Source organism: Tasmannia lanceolata, unplaced genomic scaffold (genome assembly GCF_043159265.1).
Source record: "Tasmannia lanceolata isolate RefF3 unplaced genomic scaffold, GAP_Taslan_0.1 ptg000003l, whole genome shotgun sequence".
In the NCBI taxonomy this organism is placed as follows: Eukaryota; Viridiplantae; Streptophyta; class Magnoliopsida; order Canellales; family Winteraceae; genus Tasmannia; species Tasmannia lanceolata.
In genome coordinates, this window is record NW_027518680.1 from 33,448,372 (window position 1) to 33,462,921 (window position 14,550).

The 14,550-nt window shown below is 37.9% G+C and overlaps 1 non-coding gene and 1 pseudogene across 1 annotated transcript; one reads left to right on the plus strand and one right to left on the minus strand.

The window, feature by feature from the left end:
- Positions 1 to 8,870: 8,870 nt before the first annotated feature.
- LOC143870154 (small nucleolar RNA R71) lies at positions 8,871 to 8,977 on the minus strand. Its single transcript, XR_013244947.1, has one exon. It is a non-coding gene; the product is annotated as a small nucleolar RNA R71 (small nucleolar RNA).
- A 671-nt stretch (positions 8,978 to 9,648) lies between these two features.
- Positions 9,649 to 14,550, plus strand: part of LOC143869723 (uncharacterized) — a 47,274-nt pseudogene continuing 42,372 nt past the window's right edge.

The window sequence follows — 14,550 nt, forward strand, 5'->3', positions numbered from 1 at the left end:
GAGGTCTAAGTCCACGGAAATCCTGAGTCCATTCCAGGCAACATTATATCATAGCTAGTATTCTAATCGGTAAAAGAATAGGATTGATAACTAGATTTCTCTTCCCTGAGTTCGACCCGTATTTACACGATCCACGCACTTGCGGTTATTTAATATCACAATCAAGTTTTTGGTGCTGCTGCCGGGGAAGAGAGTTGCATTATAATCTTAATTATTCGATGTGGTAGATTAGTAGTTATTTTTAGTTTAGTTATATTTTTGGTTTCTTGCTTATCCATCTCTCTTACTTGGTTTTCTTGTGTTTATGAGTGCAGGTTGGGTGCGTAACTCGGCCAATCGATTAGAAAGAACTAACCGGTTAGAGACGGCGGAAGACATCGAACCAAATCCAAATCAAGTAGTCATGGCGGAAGAACAAGAGCCGCCAAAGAGTTTACGCGATCGCTTCTATCCGGCCCGAACCGCGCAACCTTTTTGCATTAGATTGCCGGTTGCGCAGGGTAATAATTTTGAGTTAAAATCACAATTTATCTCTTTGCTTCCTCATTTTCATGGCCTCCCTTCAGAGGATGCTTATTTATTCTTGCGTGAGTTTGAAGATGTATGTGCTTTGTGTAAGCCCAAGGGTCTACTCTCCAATCTTGTTTTGATGATTCTAAACATAATTGATTGTGTTTTTGAATACTAATCAATTTGCTTTGAAGTGTTGTGTTTAAGATAGGATTGATCATTGAAGAAACCAATACACAACATGGTCATGCTTGAAGATGTACCAACACAAGAGTCAAAGGAGCTAAGTGGAGCTCACATTATCTCTCAAGCAAGCATACACAAGATGGAAGATCAATTGAAGACCTAGACTAAAGAGAAGTTGAAAGCTACATAGGTATCATTGTACATCCTGTCTCTTTAGATTTCCAAGTCAAGGCAAAGTGTTTTCAAATTGTTTTTTTCAAAGAACACTTAAGAACTTAAAATGGATTAGTGAATGGTTATGTGGTGGACCAACATGTTGGGACCCTCATAAACATTCCAAAATAATCATAGGACTTGAGTTCCAAAAGCCAAAAATCAAACAAGCAATAAAAACTCAAAATATGCTGATTTTTAGGCTTCTCTGAACTCCGAGAAAAGGTCCAGTAGCGTCTGGACATTTTCTCGGAACTCCGAGAAATGGTCCAGTAGAAATTTGATTTCTTCAGGCCATTGTCTCGGAACTCCGAGAACATTTCTCGGAACTCCGAGAATGGTTCTCGGAACTCCGAGAACCTCGCGACAGACCAAAAACTAGCCGTTGGGATTTAAATTAACTTGTGATTTTTTATATCAACACCCCCAAACGGTCATATTCTTTGGTGAGGCTATATATACAACATCTAGAGGATTCATTTTCTCTTTCTTGATGATTTGAAAACCTCCTTAAGCATTGAAGAAAACTTGCAACCCATTTTTGTGCTTAAGATTTGATTTTTCCCAAACTTGCCTTGCACTTGCAAATTTATTGAGTTGGGATTCTTAGAGCTTTCACTTGCAACTACCATCATTGAAGAGCAATCAAGGATCTACAAAGAGCATCAAGCTTTCAAGAAGAAGCCAAGCTATTCAATCTTCACTTCTTGTATAGGTGGCTAGGGCATTCCTTATTTTAATTCCCTAGAGAGCAACCGCTTAGAACTCGACGGAGAAGGAGAGTCTTTGTAAAGGTGTAAGGGCATCCTCATTTAATATCCCTTGAAAGTGTAACCGCCTCGGAACCGGGCATCGTGGAGGTCTCCAATAGTGGAAATCCTTAAGGACGATCTTAAGAAGAGTGGAGTAGGGCTTTGCCCGAACCACTATACATCGGTGTGTTCTTTCTTGTCTTGCATTTTCATTATTAATTCTTGGTTTGGCATTTCATTTTGTTTCTAATTATTTGCACTAACCAACTATTTAATTAAGTGAAGAAAATTCCAATTAGGTTCACAAGTAATTTTCAAAAGGGATAATTTAGTATTAAAATTCAATTCACCCCCCCTCTTGTTTATTTCAATTGGTATCAGAGCCTCGTCTCTAATTTTTAGAAAACCCTAACCGGTCTAGAGTAAAGATTCTAAAATACAAAACTACCCTCAACACCATGAAGGTTATTCAAACACTAGGCCACCCTATTTTGATGGAACAAACTATGGTTTTTGGAAAACTAAAATGAAAATCTTTTTAACTCAAGATTATCAAATGTGGAGAGCCATTAATAATGAATACATATTACCCACAAGAAACCTAAATGATTGGACCGAAGCCGAACAACAAGCTTCGAATTATAATGCCAAAGCCATGAATTCCCTTATTTGTGCTTTATCTCCCGGAGAATTCAATAGAGTATCAAATTTGAATTCGGCTAAGGAAATTTGGGACACTTTGGAAGTCACCATGAGGGAACCAATCAAGTCAAAGAATCTAAAATGAACCATCTCTTTCGGCAATATGAACTCTTTCAAATGACACCCGATGAAACAATTGCCGACATGTACACTAGGTTCACCAATCTTGTAAATGGACTAAGGGGACTTGGAAAACAATTTTCAAATAGAGACTTAGTGACCAAGATTCTTAGGTCCCTACCTTTGTTATGGGAATCCAAAACCTCCGCAATCACCGAAGCCAAGGACATGAACACATTGAACCTAGATGAACTAATAGGGTCCTTGATCACTCATGAGATGATTTTCAAAACAAAAGCACCCGAAATTGAAACTAAAAGTGAAAAAGGAAAATGTGTTGCTTTTGCTTGCAATGTAGGCGAAAATGAAGATACAAAGGAAGACATGGAAGATGAAGTTGCCCTCCTAACAAGAAGGATCAAATTCTTACAAAGGAACATGGGAGGCATGAGAAATAGAAGAACTAATCCCCCATTCAAGAAGAAAGAAGAACTTGGTGATGAGTCTTCTCAACCCCGATGCTACGGTTGCAAGAAGCTTGGACAAATTCGCCCGGATTGTCCACTCAACAATGAACCTACTTCAAACAACCGCTTCAAGAGAAGAGAAGGCAAGAAATGAATGACCGCCACGTGGGATGAAGAAATTGAAAGCGAAGGCGAACAAAATGATGGCGAAGATTGCTTGATAGCAAAGAACGTGTGCTTCATGGCCTCAACAAATGACAATAACGAGGTAAACACTTTAAATGATGTCGTTGTTTTGAAAGAAGTTCTTGATTCCTTACAAAGTGCAAATGATGAACTTGAAATTCAATTTGATAAAATTGCTTCACTTGAAAACTCTCTTGCTAACATGACAAAAGAATTTGGTTGGTTAAAGAAAGATCATGAATTTTTAGATGATAAAAATGAAAAATACAAAGTAGAAATTCATGAGTTAAATGCTTCTATCACCATTTTGAATGAAAATCGACAAGAGCTTTCGATTGAAAACAACAAGCTAAAGCATGAAAATGGTAAAATATCTTTTGAATATGATGAACTAAAGAAACTATTTAAAAAATTTGAACATAGTTCATTGAAATTGGATAGGCTTGTTAACATTCAAAGAATGCCACATGATAAAAGTGGACTTGGTCTTAAATGGAATACTACAATTTCCAACTATAAAAACAAACTTTTAAAGGCTTCTTCTAATAGTACCAAAACTTGCTTTTATTGTGGTTTAGAAGGTCATTATAAAGTTGCTTGCATGCATGCTAAACAAGATAAAATTAAATTGAACTCTAAAGTAAAAATAAATGAACATAGCAAGATTAGGAAGATTTGGGTACCCAAAGGATCTCACTTGCCTATTCATATGTAGGTATGCCTTAAAAGCCATAACAAGAAGAACACATGGTACCTTGATAGTGGATGCTCTAGACATATGACCGGAGACCTTACTCAATTCGCATCCCTATCACTCAAGGATGGTGGAGACGTTACCTTTGGAGATGATAAGAAAGGAAAAGTCAAAGGTGAAGGCACCATAAGTAACTCTACCTCTCCCATACATGATGTACTATTTGTTGATGGCTTATCCCATAATCTTATTAGCATTAGTCAATTATGTGATAATGGTTTTGAAGTTGTCTTCAATCCCGATAAATGCATTGTTAAAAATAAGATAGATGGAGAAGTAAAATTCATAGGTTCTAGAGACAATAACATTTACACAATTGGACTAGATGATCTTAGACTCCAATATGTGACTTGTCTTAATGCCATTAGTGAGGATTCTTGGCTATGGCATAGGAGGTTGGGTCACGCCGGAATGGATCTCATTTCGACCCTCTCCTTAAAAGAAAGTGTTAGAGGATTGCCTAAGTTCAAATACATCAAAGATCACATTTGTAGAACTTGTCAATTAGGAAAACAATTGAAAAGCTCATTTGCACCTAAAAATATGATTGCAACTTCCTACCCCTTGGAGCTACTTCATATGGATCTTTTTGGACCAATGAAGACAAGTAGCCTAGGTGGAAAGAGGTACGTGTTCGTAGTTGTGGATGACTACTCACGGTTTACTTGGGTCATATTTCTAGCGCACAAAGATGAAACTTATGGAAACTTCCTTACATTGTGCAATCAAATAAAAAATGAAAAAGGTGTTGCTATCTCTTACATTAGAAGTGATCATGGAACGAAATTTGAAAATGTACATTTTGACACTTACTGTAATGAACATGGCATAAAACATAATTTTTCCGCACCTAGAACACCTGAACAAAATGGAGTAGTAGAAAGAAAGAATCGAACTCTCCAAGAAATGGCTAGAACTATGTTGCATGAAAATGATCTCCCTAGATATTTTTGGGCGGAAGCGGTTAGCACTGCTTGCTATATCATAAACAGGGTATATTTAAGGTCAATTTCTATGAAGACACCTTATGAGCTTTGGAAAAACTTGAAACCAAATATAAGCTATTTTAGAGTGTTTGGATGTAAATGCTTCATTTTGAACATTAAAGAAAATTTACACAAATTTGATAAGAAGTCGGATGATGGAGTATTCTTAGGGTATTCATCACATAGCAAGGCATATAGAGTATTTAATCGAAGAACCCTAGTTGTAGAAGAATCCATGCATGTGACATTTGATGAAAGAGAGCCAACACCTCAAGAAATGCCACATGATGAGGATGAACCCATTGAACATCTTTTTCCAAAATTGAGTGCTCCTCCTCATGCATCTACAAGTCATACATTACCTAGTGAGGAAGTAGAAAATGAAAATGATGACTCATTGCCTAGGGATAGGAGAACATTGGTAGATCATCCTGAATCCCAAATTTTAGGTGATGCCACATCGCCAGTGAGAACTAGATCATACTATCATAGTGTGAGTATCAATTTAGCGTTCCTATCCGAATTAGAACCAAAATCCATCAAGGAAGCTGAAAAGGATGAATATTGGTTGATGGCCATGCAAGAAGAGTTAAGTCAATTCGAAAGGAACAAGGTGTGGAGGCTAGTGCCTAGACCTAGTGATCATCCAGTCATTGGCACGAGATGGGTGTATAGAAATAAATTGGATGAAAATTGAATTATCACTAGAAATAAAGCTAGATTGGTAGCCCAAGGGTACAATCAGGAGGAGGGAATAGACTATGATGAGACATTTGCTCCTGCTGCCCGTATGGAGGCTATTAGGATACTCTTGGCATATGCATCTCATAAAGGATTTAAATTATATCAAATGGATGTCAAAAGTGACTTCCTAAATGGCTATATCCAAGAGAAAGTGTATGTTGAGCAACCTCCAGGTTTTGAAGACTTCAAACATCCAAATCATGTCTTCAGACTTGATAAAGCCTTGTATGGGTTAAAGCAAGCTCCTAGAGCTTGGTATGAGAGGCTTTGCACTTTCTTGGTTGAAAAAGGATTTGAGATGGGAAAGGTGGATAAAATATTATTTATCAACAGAGAAAATCAAGATATCCTCCTTGTTCAGATATATGTAGATGATACCATATGTGGCTCAACCAAACAAAAATAATGTGATGAATTTACAACTTTAATGAAAAATGAATTTGAAATGAGCATGATGGGCGAGTTAACCTATTTCTTAGGACTCCAATTTAAACAATACAAAAATGGAATATTTTTAAATCAAGAAAAATATACAAAGGAGTTATTAAAGAAGTATGGCATGGATAGCAGTAAGACATCAAGAATTCCCATGAGTACTACTGCTAAGCTAGAAAATGATGAATTTGGCAAATCTGTGGATCAGAAATTGTATAGGGGTATGATAGGTAGTTTGCTCTATTTGACAGCCAGCAGACCAGACATTATGTTTACTGTTTGTCTCTGTGCTCGATTTCAATCGGACCCTAAAGAGTCTCACCTATCAGCAGTTAAGAAGATCTTCAAGTACCTAAGAGGAACCCAAAGTCTAGGACTGTGGTATGAAAGATCATCTTCCTTAACTCTCATCGGATATTCAGATGCAGACTTTGCTGGATGTAGAATAGATAGGAAAAGCATTAGTGGGACTTGCCAATTCTTGGGTAAATCACTTGTTTCATGGTTTAGCAAGAAGCAAAATTCAGTAGCTCTGTCCACAACAGAAGCAGAATATGTGGCAGCTGGAGCTTGCTGTGCTATAAGCTTAACAAAGAACCCCATACAACACTCAAGAACAAAACACATTGAGATTAGGCACCACTTCATCAGAGATCACTCACAAAAGGGGATATTTGCTTAAAATATATCAACACTGAAGATCAATTAGCGGATATCTTTACAAAACCCCTTAGTGATGATATAATTTGTTATATCCGAAGTGCCTTAAACATTTGGAGTGCGGATCAAGTCAAAGAAATTGCCAAATAAATACTTTGTGCCTTTCACCAGCTATCTATATAATATTTATACATATCATCGTTGTTTGGTAGTATCTGCATGAATAAGATGTCAAATATTAATTTTAAAAATCACTCAGTTGATACTCTTAGCCTTCTTAGTTTTCTAAGTTGGAGAGGTATCTTCACTTTAATTAAAAATACCTAACAATTTGACATTTGTCAACATCTTGATCATGACCAGGTATATGTGCCTTACTTGGCTATATATTTCTATACCGGGGGAGAAGGTTTGAAATTGATTATCTATTCAATTGACTATATGCACCACATGCTTATAATTTGTATCATTTATCTATGTGCATATATTGAGGGGGAGTTCCAGTATTCACTTGCCTACTATGTCACTCCACACACACCTCATAATCAATTTTGTTTGTCATCATCAAAAAGGGGGAGATTGTAAGCCCAAGGGTCTACTCTCCAATCTTGTTTTGATGATTCTAAACATAATTGATTGTGTTTTTGAATACTAATCAATTTGCTTTAAAGTGTTGTGTTTAAGATAGGATTGATCATTGAAGAAACCAACACACAACATGGTCATGCTTGAAGATCTACCAACACAAGAGTCAAAGGAGCTAAGTGGAGCTCACATTATCTCTCAAGCAAGCATACACAAGATGGAAGATCAATTGAAGACCTAGACTAAAGAGAAGTTGAAAGCTACATAGGTATCATTGTACATACTATCTTTTTAGATTTCCAAGTCAAGGCAAAGTGTTTTCAAATTGTTTTTTTCAAAGAACACTTAAGAACTTAAAATGGATTAGTGAATGGCTATGTGGTGGACCAACATGTTGGGACCCTCATAAACATTCCAAAATAATCATAGGACTTGAGTACTAAAAGCCAAAAATCAAACAAGCAATAAAAACTCAAAATATGCTGATTTTTAGGCTTCTCGGAACTCCGAGAGTTCCCTCGGAACTCCGAGAAAAGGTCCAGTAGCGTCTGGACATTTTCTCGGAACTCCGAGAAATGGTCCAGTAGAAATTTAATTTCTTCAGGCCATTGTCTCGAAACTCCTAGAACATTTCTCGGAACTCCGAGAACATTTCTCGGAACTCCGAGAATGGTTCTCGGAACTCCGAGAACCTCGCGACAGACCAAAAACTAGCCGTTGGGATTTAAATTAACTTGTGATTTTTGATATCAACACCCCCAAACGGTCATATTCTTTGGTGAGGCTATATATACAACATCTAGAGGATTCATTTCCTCTCTCTTGATGATTTGAAAACCTCCTTAAGCATTGAAGAAAACTTGTAACCCATTTTTGTGCTTAAGATTTGATTTTTCCCAAACTTGCCTTGCACTTGCAAATTTATTGAGTTGGGATTCTTAGAGCTTTCACTTGCAACTACCATCATTGAAGAGCAATCAAGGATCTACAAAGAGCATCAAGCTTTCAAAAAGAAGCCAAGCTATTCAATCTTCACTTCTTGTATAGGTGGCTAGGGCATTCCTTATTTTAATTCCCTAGAGAGCAACCGCTTAGAACTCGGCGGAGAAGGAGAGTCTTTGTAAAGGTGTAAGGGCATCCTCATTTAATATCCCTTGGAAGTGTAACCGCCTCGGAGCCGGGCATCGTGGAGGTCTCCAATAGTGGAAATCCTTAAGGACGATCTTAAGAAGAGTGGAGTAGGGCTTTGCCCGAACCACTATACATCGGTGTGTTCTTTCTTGTCTTGCATTTCCATTATTAATTCTTGGTTTGGCATTTCATTTTGTTTCTAATTATTTGCACTAACCAAATATTTAATTAAGTGAAGAAAATTCCAATTAGGTTCACAAGTAATTTTCAAAAGGGATAATTTAGTATTAAAATTCAATTCACCCCCCCTCTTGTTTATTTCACTTTGATTAAGTTGCAACAACTTACCGATGATGCGGTAAAGTTGAGGTTTATTACGTTTTCACTCAAGGATGAAGCAAAAAAGTGGCTCTATGGCTTACCAACGAACTCCATCACCACTTGGGAGGAGTTCGCCGTCGCTTTCCTAAAAAAGTTTTTTCGATTACATAAAACTAATAAGCTTAGGAATGATATTTTACAATTCAAACAAAAGCCATTAGAGTCATTTTCTAAGTTTATGGAGAGGTTCAAAGACCTACTCAAAGAGTGTCCTCACCATGGAATTGATTTGTGGCACTTATGCCAAATTGTTTATGAGGGCATAGATTACCAAACAAAGCAACTTCTTCAGTCAATGTGTCCTGACGGTTTTACATCTTTCACGGATGAGGCCGCGGCATGGAACTTCTTACTTGATTTGGCTGAAAAAACAAGAGTGGGAATCCACTCAAGACGGTGAGAGAGCCACTTCAAGCAAGGGATTTCTAGTAGAGGGTGCTGTGGCAAAAGAGGCCCATCTTGACAGCCTAATCAAAAGGCTAAAAGCAATAGTTGTCAAAAGACCTTCACAAGTCAATTAAATTGCACATAGTGTTCCCATGTGTAATTGGTGTCAACCCACGGACCATGTCATGGAAGAGTGTCAAACTCTTACTAAATTTGGTAATTCTAATGAGAATGTAAGTGCTTTGTATTCTAATAATCCTTATTCTAGCACTTATAATCCGGGATGGAGAAATCATCCCAACTTTTAATGGAGTCAAGGTGGGCCATCCAATTTCCAAGGCCAAGGCCAATTCGGCCAACCTAGGCCCACCTTCCCTCCCACTTTTGTTCGGCCACCCCCTACCCCTCCTACTTTTCAAAACCCCATGATTAATAATGTTTCAAATTAGCCCCCTCCGGGTTTTCAAAAGCAAGGGGAGTCGGCACGATTTGCATCTTTAGAGAAGAACATGGAGCTTCTCATGAGTACCTTCATGACGGGCCAACACAACTTAGAAAAGCAAATTTCTCAACTTGCTACATCCCTAAGTGAAAGGGAAAAAGGAAAGATGCCAAGTCAACCCATTCCTAACCCAAGGAATGTGGCCATGAATGTGAATCAACAACCACAGGTGAATCAGTTGAATGACATGCAATCTAGTTTGTCGCAGCAGGACCCTGCGAATCAATGCAATGCGGTTTATGCTTTGAGGAGTGGAAAAGAATATCACAAAGGGGAGGTCAGCACCGAACCTTCTAAAATTGCTCAAGATCTTTCAAAAGAGGTAAGTGAAGAACCTCCCTCCACAGGCTCAAAAGAGGAGCCTAAACAGGTAAGTACAGAAGAGGTAACTTCTCCCCCTACACGAAATTTCATTCCTAAAGCTCATTTTCCAAGGAGACTTGCTAATAATAAAAAAGTAGGTCAAATTGATAAAATTTTAAATGTTTTTAAACAAGTGCATGTGAATATTCATTTATTAGATGCGATTTCTCAGGTTCCTACTTATGCCAAAGTGTTGAAAGATTTATGCACACAAAAGCGCACAACTAATGTGCCCAAGAAAGCTTTCTTGGCCGCAAATATAAGTTCCATCTTGTCTCAACAAATGGTGGCTAAGTATAAGGACCCAGGATGTCCTACTATTTCTTGCACTATTGGTAACACAAATATTGAATATGCTCTTTTGGATTTGGGTGCAAGTGTAAATCTCTTACCTTTTTCTGTATTTAAGCAACTAGGATTAGCAGACCTCAAACCAACCACCATCACTCTTCAATTGGCGGATAGATCAAATCCCTATCATCCTTGGTAGGCCTTTCCTTGCTACTAGCAATGCTTTAATTAACTGTAGGAATGGCCTAATGAAATTATCTTTTGGAAACACATCGGTTGATTTTAATGTCTTTAGATTGCGTAAGGAACCTAATTTTTATGAAGAAATCAATATGTTGCATTCTTTTCCTGAAGATATTCTTACTAATTTTGAAATTGATTTTGATGCAGGTTTCCAAAATTGCTTGGAAGAGCTAGGAGGTGATGGAGGAAGCGATTTCTTTGCTGATGGATGTGCCATTCAAAATGTGGAGCCCGTTGGACCACTTGCAACATCTCTTCCAAAGACATCAATCGAAGAAGCCTCACAGTTGGAGTTGAAGCTCTTTCCTTCTCATTTATGTTATGCTTTTTTGGGTGATAATTGTACTTTGCCTGTAATAATTGCTGCGGACCTAACCTCCACTCAAGAGGAGGAACTCATTAAATTGCTAAAAGATAACAAGGAAGCCATAGGTTGGACAATGGCCGACATCAAAGGAATTAGCCCTTCGATTGTGCAACATCACATCCATCTTGTTGAGGATTCCAAACCTTCAAGGGAACCTCAAAGAAGAGCTAATCCTGTGATGAAGGAAGCCATCCAAAAAAAGATCTTAAAATGGTTAGATAATGGGATCATATATCCCATCTCAGATAGCCAATGGGTGAGTCCCGTCCAAGTAATGCCTAAGAAGTCGGGAGTTACCGTTATACAATCCACCACCAATGAGCTTATTCTTACTCGTATTCAAACAGGTTGGCGGGTTTGTATTGACTACCGAAAGCTTAATACCGCTACTTGGAAGGATCACTTTCCTTTGCCATTTATTGATCAAATATTAGAAAGGTTAGCAGGTCATGAGTATTATTGCTTTCTTGATGGATATTCCGGTTACAACCAAATTCCCATAGCTTCTGAAGATCAAGAGAAAATGACATTCACATGCCCCTTTGGAACGTTTGCTTATAGACACATGCCTTTTGCCTTATGCAATGCTCCGGCAACTTTCCAAAGATGCATGATGAGTATCTTTTCTGACATGGTGGAGACCTTCTTAGAGGTTTTTATGGATGATTTTTCTATTCTATGTCGAATGTTTAGATAACTTAAAATTAGTCTTACAAAGGAGTAGAGAAAAGAACCTTGTTCTCAATTGGGAAAAGTGTCATTTTATGGTAAAAGAGGGCATAGTTCTAGGTCATGTGATTTCAAAAGAAGGTATTAAGGTTGATAAAGCCAAGGTGGACCTCATTGTCCATCTTCCACCGCCCAAAAGTGTGAAGGATATTCGATCATTTTTGGGCCATGCAGGCTTTTACCGGCGTTTTATAAAAGATTTTTCTAAAATTGCTAGGCCTCTAACCAACTTGTTAGCAAAAGATCAAAAAATTGGACCGAACCGTTTAAAATTTTGTGTGATACTTCCGAATTTGCAATAGGAGCCGTGTTGGGTCAAAGATTCAATAAATTACCGCATGTAATCTATTATGCAAGTAGGACTCTCAATGATGCACAACTTAACTACACCACTACGGAAAAAGAATTCTTAGCGGTTGTGTTTGCATTAGAGAAGTTTCGGTCCTACTTGATTGGATCGCATGTGATAATTTATACCGACCATTCGGCAATCAATTATCTTGTTGGAAAGAAGGATGATAAAGCTCGCCTCATTAGGTGGGTTTTACTTCTTCAAGAGTTTAATTTGGAGATTAGAGATAAAAAGGATACGGAAAACTTGGTTGCCGATCACTTGTCTAGACCTCCTAATGCAAAGGATGACAAAGGTCCAATTAATGAAAACTTCCCTGATGAGCAATTGTTTGTAATAGACCGTTTGAAGCTCTTATGAAGAAATATGGTGTTACTCATAAGTTGGCCACCCCTTATCATCCTCAAACGAGTGGCCAAGTGGAGGTTTCAAATAGGCAAATTAAGCAAATTTTGGAGAAGACAGTGAATCCAAACCGCAAAGATTGGTCCATTAGATTAGTGGATGCCTTGTGGGCTTATAGGACAGCATTCAAGAGTGATCTTGGTCAGTCTCCTTGTAAGCCCAAGGGTTCCCCATGGGTTTATTCAATCACCTTGTTTTGATGATTAACAAACACAAATTGATTAGTCGTTTATGGACTAATCATTTGCCTTGAGTGTTGTGCTATACACAGGGAATTCACATGTCAATCCATGCTAGCACACACTATTGATGGCCTATGCTTGAAGATGAACCAAACAAAGGACAAAGGAGCTAGAGCATATTTGGACAAACCATACCTTGGAGGATCAACTAAGGAGAAATTCCACACAATCATCTCAAAGCATTGAACAAACAAAGAAAGATCAATGAAGGCCAAAGCTTGTGGATCAACAACTTGCAAAGGAGCTTGAACCAAATGGTGACATCATCCTTTGAAGGTGTCAAGCAAATAAGCTCAACCTTGAAGATCCCAAAGCAAGCCAAGCACACCATTGAAGATCAAATGAAGATTGGCTCAAGAGAACAAGAGAGTACTTAGAATGGTAGTATGTATCACCTTTCTCTCTTGTGTATTCTCTTGTCAAGGTACATTGTTTAAACCCCTAAAAATATGTTTTTCAAAGAGACTAACACACCATTTAAGGACTTAAATGGATAAGTGAATGGCCATGGTGGTGTACCAACATGTTGGGACCCATATGGCATTCAACACAAGAATGAACAAAACAGAGTTCCGAAGCAACAACCTGGAACAACAACTAAATCCTATCAAAACGTATTTAAAACATTTTCAAATATTTTTGAAAATATTTTTAACAGATAGCTCTAATTTTTCTCATATCCGTAGAGTATAGGAACGTCAAAATCCGACGGGAAATGAGGGAGATATGAATTTTACAAGTTCGACACTATTTGCTGGAAACCAGTCTCGGAACTCCGAGAACATTCTCGGAGCTCCGAGAAATGGTCCAGATTCTAAAATTAAAAGCTCTGTTTGAATTCTCGGAACTCCGAGAATTTGCTCGGAACTCCGAGAAATGTTTTTCTTCAAAAAAATATAGCCGTTGGGGTGCAACGGCTAGTTGATTTTTTGACCCAGTTGTGACTGTTTTACCCCTCAAACGGTCACATGGAATTGGGACTTTATATATACCCATTCAAGGGTCCAAAACACTAGATGAACATTGTCCAACTTCAACAAACCATAGAAAATCATTTGTGAACGATTTTTGGGTTAAATTCTCTCACCAATCAAACTCTTTGTGCCTTGATTTGAGAAAATCTTTTGAGATTGGTTTAGGCTTAAACTTGTTTATTCTTGAGAGCATCCTTGGAGCTTCAACTTGCATCGTAGCCTACATAGAGGCAAAGCTTTTATCTTCTTCTTTATTCGATCGGTGGCAAGGGCATCCGTTGTTTTTAATTCCCTTGGGTGAACCGCTTAGAACTCGGCGGAGAAGGAGAGTCATTGTAAAGGTGGAAGGGCATCATTATTTAATTCTCTTGGAGTGTAAAAGCCTCGGAGCCAGGCGTCGTGGAGGTCTCAATAGTGGAAATCCTCAAGTGCGACCATGAGAAGAGTGGAGTAGGCCGTGTGCCGAACCACTATAAATCTTTGTGTCACTTGTGTGATTGCTATTTCTCTCACTCCCTCTCTCTCTTATTTGATTATTTGTGCTTAGAATTGAGTGAGTAGTTAGCATTGATAATCAACCTAAATATCTTAACCTTGCTAACTAGGCTATTAAAATTACCGAATTAAGTTTGCTAATCAACAAGGGTTTTGAACTTATATTAATTTGTAATATTGTTTAAGTTCAACTATTTCAAACTTAATTAAACAAGGGATAAGTCTTGGGAGAAATCTTAGGAAAAGTTTTTAAAAGGTAAAGATTTTATAAACATCCTATTCACCCCCCCTCTAGGTTGCCAAACCAAGTCACTACTTGGATTTCAATTGGTATCAGAGCTTGGGCTCTTGATTAAGACCCTAACCGGTTAAGAGTTAAAAGATCAAACTTTTTGGTAACTTAAAAGATGGGATCTAGACTACCTATTTTGGATGGTTCGGGTTATGG